Below are 20,578 nucleotides of genomic sequence, written 5' to 3'. Positions count from 1 at the left end.
ACACAGCCTTCAAGAACCTGAAAAATGAAACCAAAAATTTAAAAATCCACAAATAAGGAATTCAAAAACCTTATATGCTCAGAGGCTACTGTAGAGAGAAAAGCAAAGATGAAAGAAAGCAAAGGGCACCCTGCCATCTTAAACAAGGAAAGAAGAATAAATTAATGTGAAGGGACCTTTGTAGAGGGAAGAATGTCCAAACACAGGAATACAAGGCAGACTTGAAGTCCAGGTTACACGGAGTCGATCAGTGAATTCTCACCTAGTATAAGTACCAGTGGCACCGTTTGGGGATGTGGGAGACAGTGGGATCTGTCTGTGCACCGCCAGGGATTCTGGTGGGGATCATCCCCAGCATGCTTTTCCCCGGAACTCCTCTTCTTCATGTCTTGTGTCATTGGCTGTGTCATTCAGTGGGGACAGAAATAAAAACAAGGCAGTTATTTGAGTTTTAGATCAGCTGTACCCACTAGCTATATTTCGTTTGTTTGTTTTGCAGGGAGTAATTTAGGACCTCCAATGTAATTGCTGATTTTACTAGTTATCACTGAGAAGCATTTCACATCAAGTTTCAGCTGCATACCATGCTCCCATTTCCACTTAGGCTTAGATTGGACCTGGTCTTGGGCCCCTTTGGGATCTGAGTGTGTTTCGTTTCTCTGTGTTTCTTGGCTTAATGAAAATTGTCAGATATATCTTGTCTTTACTCATTTGCTCAGAGATAACCTTCAGGACACAGTGAAAAATAAGGATATTGGGCCAAAGGTCATCTGTTTGTTCAGAATTTCTGGAAAATATCAAAAACATTACTTCTTTTGACTGTACAAGTAGAGTTTTAAATTTTGTTTATTTAAATTTTAAAGTACATCTTGCTTTTAAGAGCTGCTGCTTTAATTTTGGAGAAGGATAATTCTCAGCCACCAACCATTTATTAATTTAGTACCTACTAAATGCTGTAAAAGAGCAGAGTGTGGTGAGGGCCTGGTTGATGTGGCCAATAGATTCGGGCAGGCTTCCCTGAAGTGGGCTTTGACAAATGAGTAGGAGCTTCCCTGATGGAGACAGAAGAGGAGGATATTTCAAGCATAGCAGAGCGCCAGAGCCATGCGAATAAAGGGCTTGCGAGGGACAGCAACAGCTCCTGAGTGAGGCCAGCCAACCAGATGGTGGAGCGAGAGGTAGGCATTGAGGTTAGAAAGACAGATTAGGGAGCCGGGCGCGGTGGCTCACGCCTGTAATCCCAGCACTTTGGGAGGCCGAGGCAGGCGGATCACGAGGTAAGGAGATCGAGACCATCCTGACTAAAACGATGAAACCCCGTCTCTACTAAAAATACAAAAAAATTAGCTGGGCGTGGTGGCGGGCGCCTGTAGTTCCAGCTACCAGGGAGGCTGAGGCAGGAGAATGGTGTGAACCTGGGAGGTGGAGCTTGCAGTGAGCAGAGATAGCACCACTGCACTCCAGCCTGGGCGACAGGGAGACTCCGTCTCAAAAAAAAAAAAAAAAACACAGATTAGGGTCAGTCTTTGTATGCCAAGAAAAGAATTCAGATTTTATCCTTCACGCACCGAATAGTCATCTAAAATTCTTAATCAGGGTCATGATATGGGAGGTATAGTGAACATTTTGCACTCATCTTGGCTGGCCAGCAAAGAATGATGCTGGAGAGATGGTGGAGAACTTGCTTTCTGTGTTAGAGGAGTTCCCCACCTTATGATGCAAGTCGGCCCCTGCTGTAGGTGCTGAAAGTGTGATGTACCCTCTTTCCAGTCTTCCTCGCAGTTTAGGAATGGGCACGTGACCCAGGCTCTGCCAATCAGATGTCTCCACTCCAGACTGAATAGTGACTTGAAGAAGCAAGGACCTCAAGCAACATCCATTTCTAGAGATGGAGCCATCAGTTCTAGAAGCAGCAGAGGGCAAACACCTGAGGGTCAGGGTCAAGTGTCCGCTGGTTCAGGGTGGTGACGGAAGCTTGTGTGTGTCTGCCCAGCAGGATCAATGATGCTTTCCCCTCACTGTCTCCTCAGCATGAATTTGGGCATTGCTGCTGGCCGCACAGCCTCCAAACCTGGCTTTTTAGCTCTCCAAGAGATCCAGTGAGCTGCCTGATGTTTAAAATTTTTTTTAAGTCATGTCTTTTAAGGTTTAACTTACTGACAGTAAGATGTACCCTTTTAAAGTGTATAGTTCAATGAGTTTTGACAAATATAGTTGTGTGATCACTACCATAAAATATAGACTATTTCCATTAGGCCAGAAAGTTCCCCTGTGCCCCTTTGAAGTCAACCGCCTCTCTATTCCCAACTCCCGGCAACCTCTAATTTGAATTTTTGTTCCTGGAGTTTTGCCTTTTCCAAACACTCATATAAATGGATCATGCAGCATGAAGCTGTTGTGTCTGAGATTTTTTTTTTCATTTAGCACAATGCTTTCGAGATTAATTGTTGTTGTATATATCAGTTTATTTCTTTTTATTGTTGCTGTTAGACTGGTTATATCACAATTTGTTTATATATTCACTAGTTGATGGACATTTGATTTCTTTCCAGTTTTGGGCTTTTATGCATAACATTATTATACTGTGAACATTCATGCAAGTTTTTTTTTTTTCCTTTGGTAAATACCTAGGAATGAGATCACTGGGTCATATGGAAAGTGTAAAACTTTATAAGAAACTGCCAAACTGTTTTCCGAAGATTATACCCTTTTGCATTCCCACTAGTAATGTATGTAAGTTCCATTTGCTCAGCAGTCCTCAAAAGCAATTGGGATTGTCAGTCATATAATTTTAGTCATCTTAGTAGGTGTGTAGTGATATGTCATGGTGGTTTTAATTTGCATTTCCCTAAAAGCTATTAATGTTGAACATCTTTTCATGTGCTTATTTGCATCCATACATCATTTTTGGTGAAGTGCATGTTTAAATATTTTGCCCAGTTTTTATTGTGTTGCATATTTATCATTGTATTATAGGAATTCTTATCCTAATACAAGTCTATGATCAGGTATTTGTTTTCCAACTATTTTTCCAAGTCTGTGGCTTGTCTTTTTTATTTTCTTAATACTACTTTTCAAAGAGCTGAATTTTTAATTTTGAAGAGATATAATTAACTTTTTATAGTTCATGATTTTTTTGTGTCCTAAGAAGTCTTTGCAGTAAGTTATAAGTTACGAAATATAATAATACTGGATAGTCTGAACTATGAATATGATTTATCTATTTATTAGGGTCTTTAGTTTCTCTCAGTAATGTTTTATAATCAATGTACATGGCTTAGGCATTTTTTGTTAGATTTATTCGTAAGTGTGTCATGTTTTATAAGACTCTTGTAAATGATATTGTTTTTAAATTTCCAACTGTTTGTGGTTAGTATATACAATTGATTTCAAACAAATCATCCATTTCATCTAAGTTGGCCTAAAGCTGTTCCTTATTTTTCCTTATTATTCTTTTAACATTTGTAGGATCTGTGGTGATATTTCCTCTTTTATTTCTGATATTGATAGTTTGTATCTTCCTTCTTTTTTCTTGAACAGCTGGCAAAATGTTTATAAATTTTGAACTTTTCGAAGAACTTCCTTTTGGTTTCATGAATTTTCTGTGTCCCATTTCATGGTTTCTGCTCTTATTTTATCATGTCCTCCCTTCTGCCTTTCTTTCACCTGGTCTTCTTTTCCTAGTTTTTTAACACTTGATCTTATCCAAGAGGCTGAGAAGAGATATTTTCCTAATCAATAAATGTAAAAGATTAGATAATTGATTAAAGATCTTTTTTCTTTTTTTTTTCTTCTTCTTTTTTTTTTTAAGAGACAAGTCTTCACTCTGTTGCCCAGGTTAGAGTGCAGTGGCATGATCATAGCTCGCCGTAGCCTTCAACTCCTGGGCTCAAGTGATCCTCTCACCTCAGCCTCCCGAGTAGTCGGAACTATAGTCATGCACCACCAAGTCTGGTTAATTTTTATTTTTATTTTGTAGAGGTAGAGTCTTGCCATGTTGCCCAGGCTAGTCTTCAACCAAGTGATTATCCTGCCTTAGCATCCCAAAGTGCTGGTATTAATGCTATAAATTTCTCTCCAGGCACTGCTTTAACTGTATTCCACAAAATTTTAATATGTTGTATTTTCATTTTCATTCCATTGAAAATATTTACTAATTTATTTGTAATTTCTTCTTTGGCTCCAAGGTTATCTAGAAATGGATTGTTTCATTCCCAAATCTTTGGGGGGATCTTCCAAATATATTTTTGTTATTGATAGCTCATTTAATTCTACTCTGTTCCAAGAACATACTTGGTATAATTTCAGTCCTTTAAAATTTCTTGATTTGTTTTATGGCCCAAACTATGGTCTATCCTTATGAGGGTTCCATGTGAACTAAAAAAAAAAAGGTTTATTCTGCTGCTTTTGGGTAGAGGATTCTATTAATATCAGTTAGGTCAAGTTAGTTGATGGTGATGTTCAAGTCATCTGTATTACTGCAAATATTTTTTTGGTACTTGTTTTATCAAATTCTAAGAAACAAGTGTGTTGACGTCTCCAGCTATAGTTGTGGATTTGTCTATTTTTCCTTTGATTTTCATCAGTTGTCTTTTATATATTTTTAAGGCTTTGTTATTAGGTGCAAAGACATTCAGAATTCTTATATCTTCTTGGTGAATTGACCCTTTTAACTACATTTAATATGTCTCTTTATCTCTGGAAATACTATTTGTTCTGATGTCTATTTGACATTAATATAGTCTTTCTAGCTCCTTTTTGTTTAGTGTTTGTATAGTATAGTATATCTTTTCCCATTCTTTAACATGTAACATATATATGTCTTTATATTAAAATAGTCTCGTTGTCAATAGATTTTTCTTTCAATCTGACAATCTCTATCTTTTAATGGTTAGGTCATTTACGTTTCATGTGGTCATTCATGTGGTTAATTTACACCTACCTATCTTGCTAGTTTTCCACTTGTCCCATTCTCTTTGTTTTTATTCTCTTTTTTTCCTGTATTCTTTTGAAGTTATTGGGTATTTTCAGTAATTCCATTTTATTTCTACTATTTGCTTTTAAGTTACATATTTTTTTAAAGTTGTTGCTCTTGGGTTCACAATGTACATCTTTAACTGTTCACACTTAACCTTAAAACATCTTACGTCAATATACTTTTATTTCCTCCCTTCCATTCTTTGTGCTATTTTGTTTTTTACTTTCAAACATGTTATAACCTCAAAATATGTAGTTACTGCGTTGCCTTAAACAGTCAATAATCTTTTAAAAAGAGTAAAAATTTGTTTACTTCCATTTTTTACCATCTTCAGGATTCTTCAATTCTTTGTATAAATCAAAATTTCCATCTGGCTTCACAGTCTTCCTGTCTTTAATATCCTTGTTGTGTACTAGTGCTGGCAATTCATTTTGTTCTGAAAAAGTCTTTATGTCATTATTTTTAAAAGATTTTTGCTGGGTATAGAATTCTGTGCTAACTCCTCCTTTTTTTCCTTTCAGTGAATAAACAATGCCACTTCTATTATATTCTGACATTCATATTTTTTGACAAAAGTTTGCTGTATGTCTTACCTTTCTTCCTTATTATGTAATCTTTCATATTTCTGTGGATGCCGTCTAGCTTATCTCTTGATATTGATTCATAGTAGTTTGACTGATGTGTCTGTTGGGTGTGGGGAGTGTGTGTCTTAAATTTGCTAATTCTGATTGGGGTTCTCTGAGCTTCTTAGAGCTGTGATTCACTAATTTGAAAAATTCAAGGCCATTATCTTTTCAAATATTTTCTTCTGCCCCAATTCTTTATCTCCTTTCCTTTTACATCTTCAATTAATCCTGTGCTCTTATTTTCTACTCTTTTTCCTCCTGATGCTTCAGTTTGCATAATTTCTACTTACCTGTTTCAAGTTCATTGATTCTTTTCTCTTGAGCATTTAGTTTGCTGATAAATCTATTAAAGGAATATTTCCTGTCCAATATAGTGTTTTTAATTTCCAGAATATTCACTTGAATTTAAAAAACTAATTTCTATTGATCTGCTGAAAGTTTCCATCTGTTTATGGATGTTGTTCACTTTTTCCACTAGCTTTTAACAGATTACTTACAGCTATTTTAAAATTCCATTCTGGGCCAGGTGTGATGACTCATACCTGTAATTCCAGCAATTTGGGAGGCTGAGGCAGGAGGATCGCTTGAGCCTTGGAGTTGAAGACCAGTCTGTGCAACATAGAGAGATCCAATTTCTACAAAAAATTAAAAAAAAATTAGCTAGATGCAATGGCATGTGCCTGTAGTGCCAGCTACCAAAGAGGCTGAGGTAGAACCCAGGAGGTCGAGGCTTCAGTGAGCCAAGGTTGCACCATTGCACTCCAGCTTGGATGACAGAGTGAGACCCTATCTCACAAAAAAAAAAGAAAAAAAAATTCTATTCTGATAATTTCAACATCTGGGACATTTATGGGTCTGGTTCTGTTGACTGCTTTGTATCTTGAAAATGTTTTTACTTTTCTTTTTTGCCTTTTGTGATACTTGTATAATTTTTCACTGGTTGCTGAACACTGTGTGTAGAACAAAAGAGACTGAGGTAAATCAGAATTGGGCATGCCTTTTATTCTGTCAGGCCATTACTGTGGAGAGTTGAGTCAATCTAGTCAGCAGTTTAGCTGGGCTTGAGTTTTGTTTTCCTTTGGTTACCTTCCTTTGGTTACCTTAAATGCATCACAGACTTCAACTTCTTCTGGTGGTGAATGGCTGTTACCTTATACTTTGTGAGTAGTCCAGAATGCTGAAGGTTTTTTCTCAGTTTACACATTGTACCTACAGTTTTTAGCAGGTCCTTGTGGTGTGACAGGCTCGACAAAAGTTAAAGTTTTGTAAACTAAATTATTACTTTTTTCATGTTCTTAGGGTGGGAACAACATTCTCTTGTGGTTCTCTACATCTGAAGCGGTTTTCTATATCTACTACACTTGGCATTCTTTTAATAAACCCCTTTTCTGTTTAAATCAGTTTTACACCACTAATACTTTTTCCTAATAGAGGAGACAAAGTGTGGTAATAGTTAAGGGCTTACAAAATAGGATTCAGACACAACTGGTTTTGAATCCTACTCTGCCACTTACCTTATCACTAACTTTACTAGTTGGATAATTGAGCACATTATTTAACTCTGTCATTCAGTTTCCTCATTTGTAAGATAAGGATAGAATGATATAACATTTGTAACACAATATTAGCAATTTTTAACACTTAATGCCTGGCTCATAGAAAATGCTGTGATTGGTCACCATTATCAGGTTTGAATTTTATATGAGTAAGCCTGGTGACAGATTGGAGGGTACCCTGTAGAATGGAGAGACTAGCGGCTGGAAGACCAGTTAGCAAATAAATTCAGGAGATTGCATGAGAATCATAAAGGCTTGAAATGCTCCACAACAAAGAAGATAGAAGAGGCTGACCTGAAATGGCTTATGTATAAACAATAGTCCCCTCATGTCGTGTCATGTGCTGGTTATTCCATCATCCCAGTACTTCTCTATCTTCTCTATCAACTTGTGTTCAGTCTAGTTTTACACAACAGCAAGTGTTTGTTTGGCTGTCTTTCCCTCCCTACTACATGTGAAGTCTTTGAGAGATGGGCCATGTCTGATTCTCATAAGTGTAATCTCTGATGCTTCACGGAGGGTCCAGCACATAGTAGGAATCAATAAGTTCATTGACTTAAACTTGACAGGAAAGTTATGTCCTTTTTTTGCTACTGCATCGCTGTTCAAATTATCTGCAGCTAAATGCACAATTGTTGAGCATTTCTATCTCAGTAGCTGTGACAAGCCGAGTAACCCCTCTGTTCTGATTCCAGCCAAATACTGGATTTTCTGGTGATCTTGTCCTATCCCTTGTTGGTCTGTTGGGGGAGACAAGGCCAGAACAGGGGCAAAATGTGTTGGGGATCTAGACCTCTACCAAGCAGCCAGAATGTCCCACTGCTTTGATTTGTTTGGGAGCTTTATACTCTCCCGCATCTGTCTGTATCAGACACCCCAAAGATGCTTTTCTTGATTTAGGTTCCAATTTCATTGACTATTAGTATGCGAATAATCAATAGGGTACCTATAGTTACCTGTACTGCCAGTGAGTGTATCTCCCTCATCATAGGAAATCCCTGTTGGTCTCTGCCTTCTGGCTTCTTGGGTTTATCAGCTTATAGACCCATGCCAGTTCTGCAAAGGTCCTTATGTAACCAGATGAAAGAAAAAATTATATTCAGCAGAATTCCTTTCAGCAAGAGGGCTGTTTTTGTTTATAAGAATTTTCTTGATAAACCTTTTTGGAGTAAAAATTGATACCTCAAGGGACCTCACTGGGAAGAGAACAAATCTGAGTGAAAAGGTGGAAGATTTGTCTCTGGCCTCTGCTGCAGGAAACTCAGAACCTGGAGCTGGAGAGATGACGGAAGGCAGCTTTCTTTGTAATGTGACTCCTCTTGAGTCTTCCTTCTTATCTCCCACATCATCAGTAAAGTCACCAACTTTGTATCAAGCTTGGAGTGAGAAGCTCAAAAATAAAACCTAATATAAAAGAATTGAAAGAAGGTGTTTAAACAAAAACTTGAACATGAGCGTTCTTAGCAGCACCATTCTCAATAGCCAAAAGCTGAAAGCAACCCAACTGTCCATCAGTGGATGAATGGACTCACAAATATGGTACATCCATACAATGGAATATTATTCAGTCGTTGAAAGGAAGGAGTACTGTACATGCTACACATGGATAAACCTTGAAAGCACTATGCCAAGTGAAAGGAACCAGACACAAAAGCCAACGATTGTATCATTCCATTCGTATGGAATACCCAGAGAAGGCAAATCTTTTCTTTTTCTTAATTTTTTTGAGACAGAGTCTCATTCTATCACCCAGGCTGGACTGTAGTGGTACACTCTTGGCTCACTGCAACCTCCACCTCTGGGTTCAAGCAATTTTCCTGCCTCAGCCTCCCTAGTAGCTGGGATTATGGGTATGGGCCACCACGCCCAGCTAATTTTTATATTTTTAGTGTATACAGGGTTTCACCATGTTGTCCAGGTTGGTCTCGAACTCCTGACCTCAAATGATCTGCCTAACTTGGCCTCCCAAAGTACTGGGATTACAGGTGTGAGCCACCACACATGGCCTAGAGGAGGCAAATCTATAAAGACAGAAAGCAGATGAGTGATTGCCTGTGGGAAATGTGTAGTGACTGCTTATGGTTATGCCATTTCAGTTTCTGTTTTTCTGATTAAAAAGCTCTGGAACTAGACGGTGGTGATGATTGCATAACATTGCAAATATCACCGAATTGTGTACTTTAAAATGATAAATTTTATGTTTTATATTTTACCACAATAAAAAAACCCATGTAGGTGCTGGGCTCTGAATGTACATAGATTGAAGAAGGAAGCCAGGATGGACAAGAGAACATGGAATTAGTGAAAGGAAGTAAACTTCAGGAACACCTGGAGAGAACTAGAAGGCCTTTGACTATCTGAGTTGACAGCAGTGGGATTTGGGCTAAGGTGACCCAGATCTGTTGGAGACCCAGAGACAAGGAAGAACATTACAAAATATTTTTAAAATGTGCAAGTGCAGGCAATGTCTGAATAATGTATAATATAGTAAAATCCAAAGTACATGGATGTTTATAGACTTACTGTCAATCTAAGCTTAAGGTATTGTTAAAATGATTTTTATAGTGTTGGGCAATCACTTGATCTACTAACCATTATAGACTGTGGGTGTGGTTTAAGTCTTTTCAGTGGTAAAACTGTCAGTGGTAAAACTGTAGAAATACGTCCTGATATCAATTTTCACACCATTACTATCATCTCAAGTATAGATATACAAATTTATTTAATAAGAATGAACCTAATAGAAAGCTTCCCTTGAAATTGACCATGGAGGATGATGCTGGGCACCTAAAAACACTAGAAAGGCAGCGGAAGGAGAGGGGCCTCTGTCATCCAAACGCCCGTTCAGCATCCCGGCTCACAAACAGAACTGGAGTGCGTGACCAGGGAGCACTGCCGAACAGCAGTGCAGAAGGAGGGCCTGCACCTGACCCTGATGAAGAGCACAGAACTGCTAGGATTCACCTTTTTTCTTGTCATTAGCCCCTGTGTCTCTATTGCGATCCTGAGGACCAATTTATTCTGGTGCTGAGGTCATAGTGACTCAAATGGTCTTAAGAAGTCTCACAGTGTTTCTTCCAAGTTTCATCTCCTTCGAGTCTTTGCTGAACACTGACCTTTCAATGAAGCCTGCCCTGGACTACTTAATACTACTCTTCCCGACACATTTCTCAGCCCTCACCTTGTAGAACGTTTTCTGTTTCCAATAGAATATATATATATATGTGTGTATATATATACACATATAATATATATGTATATATATGTGTGTATATATACACATATAATATATATGTGTGTATATACACATATATTATATATGTATATATGTGTGTATATATATACATATATAATATATGTATATATGTGTGTATATATACATATATTATATATGTATATATGTGTGTATATATACATATATAATATATATGTGTATATATGTGTGTATATATATACATATATAATATATATGTATATATATGTGTGTATATATACATATATAATATGTATGTATGTGTGTATATATACATATATAATATATATGTATATGTGTACATATATACATATATAATATATGTATGTGTGTACATATATACATATATAATATATATGTATATATGTGTGTACATATATACATATATAATATATGTATGTATGTGTGTACATATATACATATATAATATATATGTATGTATATGTGTGTACATATATACATATATAATATATGTATACATGTGTGTATATATACATATATAATATATGTATACGTGTGTATATATACATATATAATATATGTATACGTGTGTATATATATACATATATATTATATATGTATACGTGTGTGTATATATACATATATATTATATATGTATACGTGTGTATATATACATATATTATATATGTATACGTGTGTATATATATACATATATTATATATGTATACGTGTGTATATATATATATATAATATATACTATATATAAAATATATATATATAGGACAGTCTTACCCTGTCACCCAGGCTGGAGTGCAGTGGCACAATCTTGGCTTCCTGCAACCTCTGCCTCCTGGGTTCAAGCGATTCCCATTCCTCAGCCCCCCAGTAGCTGGGATTACAGGCATGTGCCACCACGCCTGGCTAGTTTTTGTGTGTGTATATATATATATGTTTTTTTTTTTTTTTTTTTTAGTAGAGATGAGGTTTTGCTATGTTGGTCAGGCTAGTCTGAAACTCCTGGCCTCAGGTGATCTGCCTGCCTCATCCTCCCAAAGTGCTAGGATTATAGGTGTGAGCCACCGTGCCTGGCCAGAATTTATAATCTTTTAACATAATAGGTAACTTGTCAACTTTATTGCTTATTTTCTGTCTCCCCTCTCTAGAATGCAAACTCCTTGAGGGGCAATCTGCTTGCCCATTCGTTGTGAGAAATTAACATCCTTTTCTGGGTAATTATATCGGCCTTCTGACAACTTGGACACGACTTTACTTACCTAATGTCATTCAGCTGGTAGTGATCAGGCAGAGCTGAAGGTCTCTATTGTTCTCAAGGTCATTCCTACTGGAGATCTAATTCAAAGACATCTGACTTCTGTGGGAATCTTCTCAATAAAAATTAGTTTTTATCTTGCATGTTAGTGTTGATTTTGAACTTCAGTGAAACAGTTGAAAGTGCAGTGTGTACAATTTTTTAGCCACATTGGAAACACTAGATAATGATGTTGCCAACCGTTAAAAAAGAACTAGTTTGGCTAGTAAGAGTCACTTAAAAAAAAAAAGTTTCCCCTACATAATTTAACATTCAAATGTTAGCTCAAAAGTAATTCATGGCCGGGCACGGTGGCTCACATCTGTAATGCCAGCACTTTGGGAGGCTGAGGTGGGCAGATCACCTGAGGTTGGGAGTTCTAGATCAGCCTGACTAACATGGTGAAACCCCATCTCTACTAAAAACACAAAAATTAGCTGGGTGTAGTGGCAGCCACCTGTAATCCCAGCTACTCGGGAGGCTGAGGCAGGAGAATTGCTTGAATCCGGGAGGTGAGGTTGCAGTGAGCCGAGGTCGCGCTATTGCACTCCAGCCTGGGTGACAGAGCGAGACTCCATCTCAAAGTAATTCACGTGCTTATTATAGCCAGAGTAGGCTCTGTTCTAGGATAACTCAGAGCGGTGGGTGGGGGTATTTAAGAGGACATGCAGGAAGGCCGCGCAGCCCAGTGACGTCTTCAAACAGCATCCTTAAAAACACGAAGAGGATAGCCACATTGCTATAAACATGAATAGCTCAGTTCTTGTCCTGCTTGGTGTCTGAGGACTTTGATGATTTTGGCCGTTTTTCTTTACATCACGGAATTTACACTTCCAATGGATTATCCGACCCGAAGAAGACTGTGGTAGTCAGGAAAAGCCAGGAATACGATAGGCACATCTTTTCACCTGGCAATGGATATGTCTGGGAGATTTATAATGTGAAATTCATGGTTCTGATATATGGTTCCGTGGCTTGTTCGTTCATTTAGCCCTCTCTCCTTTTCTTTCTCTCTCCCTCTGTCATTCGATCATTTTTGAGGCTTTTTCATGTATCGGGCATCATGCTAGGTTGTGAGGAAACTGAGATGGATAAAACTTTCACACTATTCTAGAGTAGCTCACAGCTTAGTTCATACCTTGTGGTTTAACGAGTGGGTAAGTTTGTATATTACAGACCTTTGTTGTTTAGATTCTGTAACAGATGTTGTCAAGATTGGATGTGGTAAGGAGAATGAATACTCTTTATCTTAGGAATAACACATTAATAGTCTCTTAGGAATAACACATTAATAGTCTTACACCTGAAGAAACATTGTTTTCTTAAAAATCAAGTTTTAAATACATTAAGGCCTTTCTAATAACAGCAGCAAACCACAGGGGTCAGAGATTTTCCTATTCCCAAAGCCATCCTAAGTCCCAGGCATGAGAAAAGTACAACATGATTATAGGTTAAGGCCAGCAGTGTGCCTTGGAATTGGGAAAGCAGAATTGTGTTTGCTCAAATTTAGCAGAGAGTAAAAACTCTGATGGCAAACCTTGAATGGCATGGGATATTCTGCGGAGCCTGGAGAGGTGGCCAGACCACTGTTGCCTTTGTGTGGTTGTCGATTGGCCCAGGGAAGTAGACAAAAGCCAACAGAGACATAACAGTGTTCTCAAGATGGCAGTGGAAAGCTCCAGCTAATGTAATAGTTTATCAGTGCTTTTTGCTGCGCAACTCCCAGGAGTGTTAGAATCTCATTGTCAGATAAGAAACAAGTTCATGAGTGTGTATAAATTGATGGAGACGTGGAGGCTAAGAAGGAGTGCTCATGAGACAGTGTTGAGGACCAGGAATACCAACGAGGCAACAGCAGTATGGAAAAGCCAAGCCAGAGGTGATCCCGGGAAGCGCTGCTCTCTGCAGCTATTGTTTGCTTTCCTCTTTAGTGCTGCTGAGTCTCAAGACTGTATTAGAAGAAGCGACCATTCCCAAAATATTTCCATAAAACAAAAACTGACCCCAGTTGATTGGTTTAACAGTGTAATTGGCTGAGCATGGTGGCTCACACCTGGAATCCCAATGCTTTGGGAGGCTGAGGCAGGAGGATCACTTGAGGACAAGAGTTCAAGACTAGTCTGGGCAACATAGACTCTGTCTCTACAAAAAATAAAAATAAAAAGTTTAGCTGGGTGCATGCCTATAGTCCCAGCTACTTGGGAGGCTGAGGTGTGAGGATCACTTGAACCCAGGAATTTGAGGCTGCAGTGAGCTGACTTGAGTCACTGCATTCTGGCCTAGGTGACAGAGATCATCTCAATAAAATCCCCAAAAAATAAACAAAAAAAACCAAGGTAATTCTTTTGATGGTTACTAGCTGCATGATCAGAGACTCCCCCTCCGACTGAGTCAGAGATTGGATGGCTTCACTGTGAGGATTCACATAGACCCAGATTACAGTCATCTTGCCAAGCCCATGGGGACCCTGAACAATCTTGTAGACAGGACTCATGAGTCCTGAAAGGTCAGTGAGGATGCTGTGATTTTAACATCTCCCCTCAGAATCTGGGCTTCCCTAAATCAACTCTAACTCTACTATTAGCTGGATTCAGTCACTCTGAGTCCTGTTAGTTCCGATTGCTCCGAACAGCATTCTGCTTTATACCTTCTCCTAACTACTGCTCTTCTCTGCATACCCTGTCCCCAAACTCCTTCAGAGAGAGGATCTACTGGCTCAGCCACTTCCAAATATGAGATTCTCCTCTTGGGCCGAGACTGTCCCATGCCAACTGATAGGTTTATGTGCCAGTGGGTCCGACTGCCAATGGCTACAGTGGAAGGTGATGTTCCAGAACATGCTTAGGGGCACAGGGCCCACAAGTGCAACAGTCTCTCTCAGTGAGGATCAAACAAGACAGGCACTCAAAATTTTTGCTGGGACGGTTTTATTGTGACCAGAAGACAATGAGCCTAGCGTCACGCCAAGGCTGACGCTAGGTGAAGTATATCACATGCAAAGGATTGAGGATGGCCATGATGTCAGACTCCACCTCCCACCATCAACCAGCTATGGGAGCACAGAGCTCACGGGGACACTCCACTTGTCTCCCTGCACATGTCTGGGTCTTTGTCCAGGTAACCCCAATGCTGCTAAGTGGACGGGCAATGCAGGGAAGAGCAGTTCTTGGAGTCACAGTCTCGGCCTCCAACCCCAGGATTACCACTTCCTTTCTAGACGGGTGATGCTGGAAAAACCTCTCCACGCCTCAGTTCTCCTTGCTGGCGAAATGGGTGTGTGAGTGCCTACCTTGTGGGGTGGTTGTGGAGGCAGAGGGAGCGGAGTATGGAGCTGGAATGTTCAGGCTTCAGAAGCTCAGTGTACAATGTGGTCCGATGCTTAATGCCTCTGATGTCCCTGAGGGCAGAGATGGGGCCCTCAGTCTTCCCTGTTCTTGTGGCTATTCTGGAGTCCTCCAGTGAGGCCTGAGCTTCCCCTCCACTTTGTCCAGGCTGCTTCCAGTGACTCTTATTCTTTTTTTTTTTTTTTTAATTATACTTTAGGTTTTAGGGTACATGTGCACAATGTGCAGGTTTGTTACATATGTATCCATGTGCCATGTTGGTTTGCTACACCCATTAACTCGTCATTTAGCATTAGGTATATCTCCTAATGCTGTCCCTCCCCCCTCCCCCCACCCCACAACAGTCCCCAGAGTGTGATGTTCCCCTTCCCGTATCTATGAGTTCTCATTGTTCAATTCCCAACTGTGAGTGAGAACATGCGGTGTTTGGTTTTTTGTCCTTGTGATAGTTTACTGAGAATGATGGTTTCCAGTTTCATCCATGTCCTTACAAAGGACATGAACTCATCATTTTTTATGGCTGCATAGTATTCCATGGTGTATATGTGCCACATTTTCTTAATCTAGTCTATCATTGTTGGACATTTGGGTTGGTTCCAAGTCTTTGCTATTGTGAATAGTGCTGCAATAAACATACGTGTGCATGTGTCTTTATAGCAGCATGATTTATAGTCCTTTGGGTATATACCCAGTAATGGGATGGCTGGGTCAAATGGTATTTCTAGTTCTAGATCCCTGAGGAATCGCCACACTGACTTCCACAATGGTTGAACTAGTTTACAGTCCCACCAACAGTGTAAAAGTGTTCCTATTTCTCCACATCCTCTCCAGCACCTGTTGTTTCCTGACTTTTTAATGATGGCCATTCTAACTGGTGTGAGGTGGTATCTCATTGTGGTTTTGATTTGCATTTCTCTGATGGCCAGTGATGGTGAGCATTTTTGCATGGTGAGTGTTTTTTGGCTGCATGAATGTCTTCTTTTGAGAAGTGTCTGTTCATGTCCTTTGCCCACTTTTTGATGGGGTTGTTTTTTTCTTGTAAATTTGTTTGAGTTCATTGTAGATTCTGGATATTAGCCCTTTGTCAGATGAGTAGGTTGCAAAAATTTTCTCCCATTCTGTAGGTTGCCTGTTCACTCTGATGGTAGTTTCCTTTGCTGTGCAGAAGCTCTTTAGTTTAATTAGATCCCATTTGTCAATTTTGGCTTTTGTTGCCATGGCTTTTGGTGTTTTAGACATGAAGTCCTTGCCCATGCCTATGTCCTGAATGGTACTGCCTAGGTTTTCTTCTAGGGTTTTTATGGTTTTAGGTCTAACATGTAAGTCTTTAATCCATCTTGAATTAATTTTTGTATAAGGTGTAAGGAAGGGATCCAGTTTCAACTTTCTACATATGGCTAGCCAGTTTTCCCAGCACCATTTATTAAATAGGCAATCTTTTCCCCATTGCTTGTTTTTGTCAGGTTTGTCAAAGATCAGATAGTTGTAGATATGTGGCATTATTTCTGAGGGCTCTGTTCTGTTCCATTGATCTATGTCTCTGTTGTGGTACCAGTACCATGCTGTTTTGGTTACTGTAGCCTTGTAGTATAGTTTGAAGTCAGGTAGGGTGATGCCTCCAGCTTTGTTCTTTTGGCTTAGGATTGACTTGGCGATGCGGGCTCTTTTTTGGTTCCATATGAACTTTAAAGTAGCATTTTCCAATTCTGTGAAGAAAGTCATTGGTAGCTTGACGGAGATGGCATTGAATCTATAAATTACCTTGGGCAGTATGGCCATTTTCATGATATTGATTCTTCCAACCCATGAGCATGGAATGTTCTTCCATTTGTTTGTATCCTCTTTGATTTCATTGAGCAGTGGTTTGTAGTTCTCCTTGAAGAGGTCCTTCACATCCCTTGTAAGTTGGATTCCTAGGTATTTTATTCTCTTTGAAGCAATTGTGAATGGGAGTTCACTCATGATTTGGCTCTCTGTTTGTCTGTGATTGGTGTACAAGAATGCTTGTGATTTTTATACCTTGATTTTGTATCCTGAGACTTTGCCGAAGTTGCTAATCAGCTTAAGGAGATTTTGGGCAGAGACAGTGGGGTTTTCTAGATATACAATCATGTCATCTGCAAACAGGGACAATTTGACTTCCTCTTTTCCTAATTGAATACCCTTTATTTCCTTCTCCTGCCTGATTGCCCTGGCCAGAACTTCCAGCGCTATGTTGAATAGGAGTGGTGAGAGAGGGCATCCCTGTCTTGTGCCAGTTTTCAAAGGGAATGCTTCCAGTTTTTGCCCATTCAGTATGATATTGACTGTGGGTTTGTCATAGATAGCTCTTATTATTTTGAGATACATCCCATCAATACCTAATTTATTGAGAGTTTTTAGCATGAAGGGTTGTTGAATTTTGTCAAAGGCCTTTTCTGCATCTATTGAGATAATCATGTGGTTTTTGTCTTTGGTTCTGTTTATATGCTGGATTACATTTATTGATTTTCGTATGTTGAACCAGCCTTGCATCCCTGGGATGAAGCCCACTTGATTATGGTGGATAAGCTTTTTGATGTGCTGCTGGATTCGGTTTGCCAGTATTTTGTTGAGGATTTTTGCATCAATGTTCATCAAGAATCTTGGTCTGAAATTCTCTTTTTTGGTTGTGTGTCTGCCAGGCTTCGGTATCAGGATGATGCTGGCCTCATAAAATGAGTTAGGGAGGATTCCCTCTTTTTCTATTGATTGGAATAGTTTCAGAAGGAATGGTACCAGTTCCTCCTTGTACCTCTGGTAGAATTTGGCTGTGAATCCATCAGGTCCTGGACTCTTTTTGGTTGGTAAGCTGTTTATTATTGCCACAATTTCAGAGCCTGTTATTGGTCTATTCAGAGATTCAACTTCTTCCTGGTTTAGTCTTGGGAGGGTGTATTTGTCGAGGAATTTATCCATTTCTTCTAGATTTTCTAGTTTATTTGCATAGAGGTGTTTGTAGTATTCTCTGATGGTAGATTGTATTTCTGTGGGAGCAGTGGTGATATCCCCTTTTTCATTTTTTATTGCATCTATTTGATTCTTCTCTCTTTTCTTCTTTATTAGTCTTGCTAGCGGTCTATCAATTTTGTTGATCTTTTCAAAAAACCAGCTCCTGGATTCATTAATTTTTTGAAGGGTTTTTTGTGTCTCTATTTCCTTCAGTTCTGCTCTGATTTTAGTTATTTCTAGCCTTCTGCTAGCTTTTGAATGTGTTTGCTCTTGCTTTTCTAGTTCTTTTGATTGTGATGTTAGGGTGTCAGTTTTGGATCTTTCCTGCTTTCTCTTGTGGGCGCTTAGTGCTATAAATTTCCCTCTACACACTGCTTTGAATGTGTCCCAGAGATTCTGGTATGTTGTGTCTTTGTTCTCGTTGGTTTCAAAGAACATCTTTATTTCTGCCTTCATTTCGTTATGTACCCAGTAGTCATTCAGGAGCAGGTTGTTCAGTTTCCATGTAGTTGAGCGGTTTTGAGTGAGTTTCTTAATCCTGAGTTCTAGTTTGATTGCACTGTGGTCTGAGAGACAGTTTGTTATAATTTCTATTCTTTTACATTTGCTGAGGAGAGCTTTACTTCCAACTATGTGGTCAATTTTGGAATAGGTGTTGTGTGGTGCTGAAAAAAATGTATATTCTGTTGATTCGGGGTGGAGAGTTCTGTAGATGTCTATTAGGTCCACTTTGTGCAGAGCTGAGTTCAATTCCTGGATATCCTTGTTAACTTTCTGTCTCGTTGATCTGTCTAATGTGGACAGTGGGGTGTTAAAATCTCCCATTATTATTGTGTGGGAGTTTAAGTCCCTTTGTAGGTCACTCAAGACTTGCTTTATGAATCTGGGTGCTCCTGTGTTGGGTGCATATATATTTAGGATAATTAGCTCTTCTTGTTGAATTAATCCCTTTACCATTATGTAATGGCCTTCTTTGTCTCTTTTGATCTTTGTTGGTTTAAAGTCTATTTTATCAGAGACTAGGATTGCAACCCCTGCCCTTTTTTTGTTTTCCATTTGCTTGACAGATTTTCCTCCATCCTTTTATTCTGAGTCAATGTGTGTCTCTGCACGTGAGATGGGTTTCCTGAATACAGCACACTGATAGGTCTTGACTCCTTATCCAATTTGCCAGTCTGTGTCTTTTAATTGGAGCATTTAGCACATTTACATTTAAAGTTAATATTTTTATATGTGAATTTGATCCTGTCATTATGATGTTAGTTGGTTATTTTGCTCATTAGTTGATGCAGTTTCTTCCTAGCCTCGATGGTCTTTACAATTTGGCATGTTTTTGCAGTGGCTGGTACCGGTTGTTCCTTTCCATGTTTAGTGCTTCCTTCAGGAGCTCTTTTAGGGCAGGCCTGGTGGTGACAAAATCACTCAGCATTTGCTTGTCTGTAAAGGATTTTATTTCTCCTCCACTTATGAAGCTTAGTTTGGCTGGATATGAAATTCTGGGTTGAAAATTCTTTTCTTTAAGAATGTTGAATATCAGCCCCCAACCTCTTCTGGCTTGTAGAGTTTCTGCCGAGAGACCCGCTGTTAGTCTGATGGGCTGCCCTTTGTGGGTAACCCGACCTTTCTCTCTGGCTGCCCTTAACATTTTTTCCTTCAACTTTGGTGAATCTGACAATTATGTGTCTTGGGGTTGCTCTTCTCGAGGAGTATCTTTGTGGCATTCTCTGTATTTCCCGAATCTGAATGTTGGCCTGCCTTGCTAGATTGGGGAAGTTCTCCTGGATAATATCTTGTAGAGTGTTTTCCAACTTAGTTCCATTCTCCCTGTCACTTTCAGGTACACCAATCAGACGTAGCTTTGGTCTTTTCACATAGTCCCATATTTCTTGGAGGCTTTGTTTGTTTCTTTTTATTCTTTTTTCTCTAAACTTCCCTTCTTGCTTCATTTCATTCATTTCATCTTACATCACTGATACCCTTTCTTCCAGTTGATCACATTGGCTACCGAGGCTTCTGCAATCTTCGTGTAGTTCTTGAAACTTGGCTTTCAGCTCCATCAGCTCCTTTAAGCCCTTCTCTGCATTGGTTATTCTAGTTATCCATTCGTCTAATTTTTTTTCAAATTTTTTAACTTCTTTGCTATTGTTTTGAATTTCCTCCTGTAGCTCGGAGTAGTTTGATCGTCTGAAGCCTTCTTCTCTCAGCTGGTCAAAGTCATTCTCCGTCCAGCTTTGTTCCGTTGCTGGTGAGGAACTGCGTTCCTTTGGAGGAGGAGAGTGCTCTGGTTTTTAGATTTTCCCGTTTTTCTGCTGTTTTTTCCCCATCTTTGTGGTTTTATCTACTTTTGGTCTTTGATGATGGTGATGTACAGATGGGTTTTTGGGGTGGATGTCCTTTCTGTTTGTTAGTTTTCCTTCTACCAGACAGGACCCTCAGCTGCAGGTCTGTTGGAGTTTGCTAGAGGTCCACTCCAGACCCTGTTTGGCTGGGTGTCAGCAGCGGCGGCTACAGAACAGCAGATTTTTGAGCAAATTCAGCTGTCTGATAGTTCCTCTGGAAGTTTTGTCTCAGAGAAGTACCT

This window comes from Hylobates moloch, unplaced genomic scaffold, assembly GCF_009828535.3.
Source record: "Hylobates moloch isolate HMO894 unplaced genomic scaffold, HMol_V3 SCAFFOLD_16, whole genome shotgun sequence".
NCBI lineage: Eukaryota > Metazoa > Chordata > Mammalia > Primates > Hylobatidae > Hylobates > Hylobates moloch.
This window is presented reverse-complemented; position numbering follows the sequence as displayed.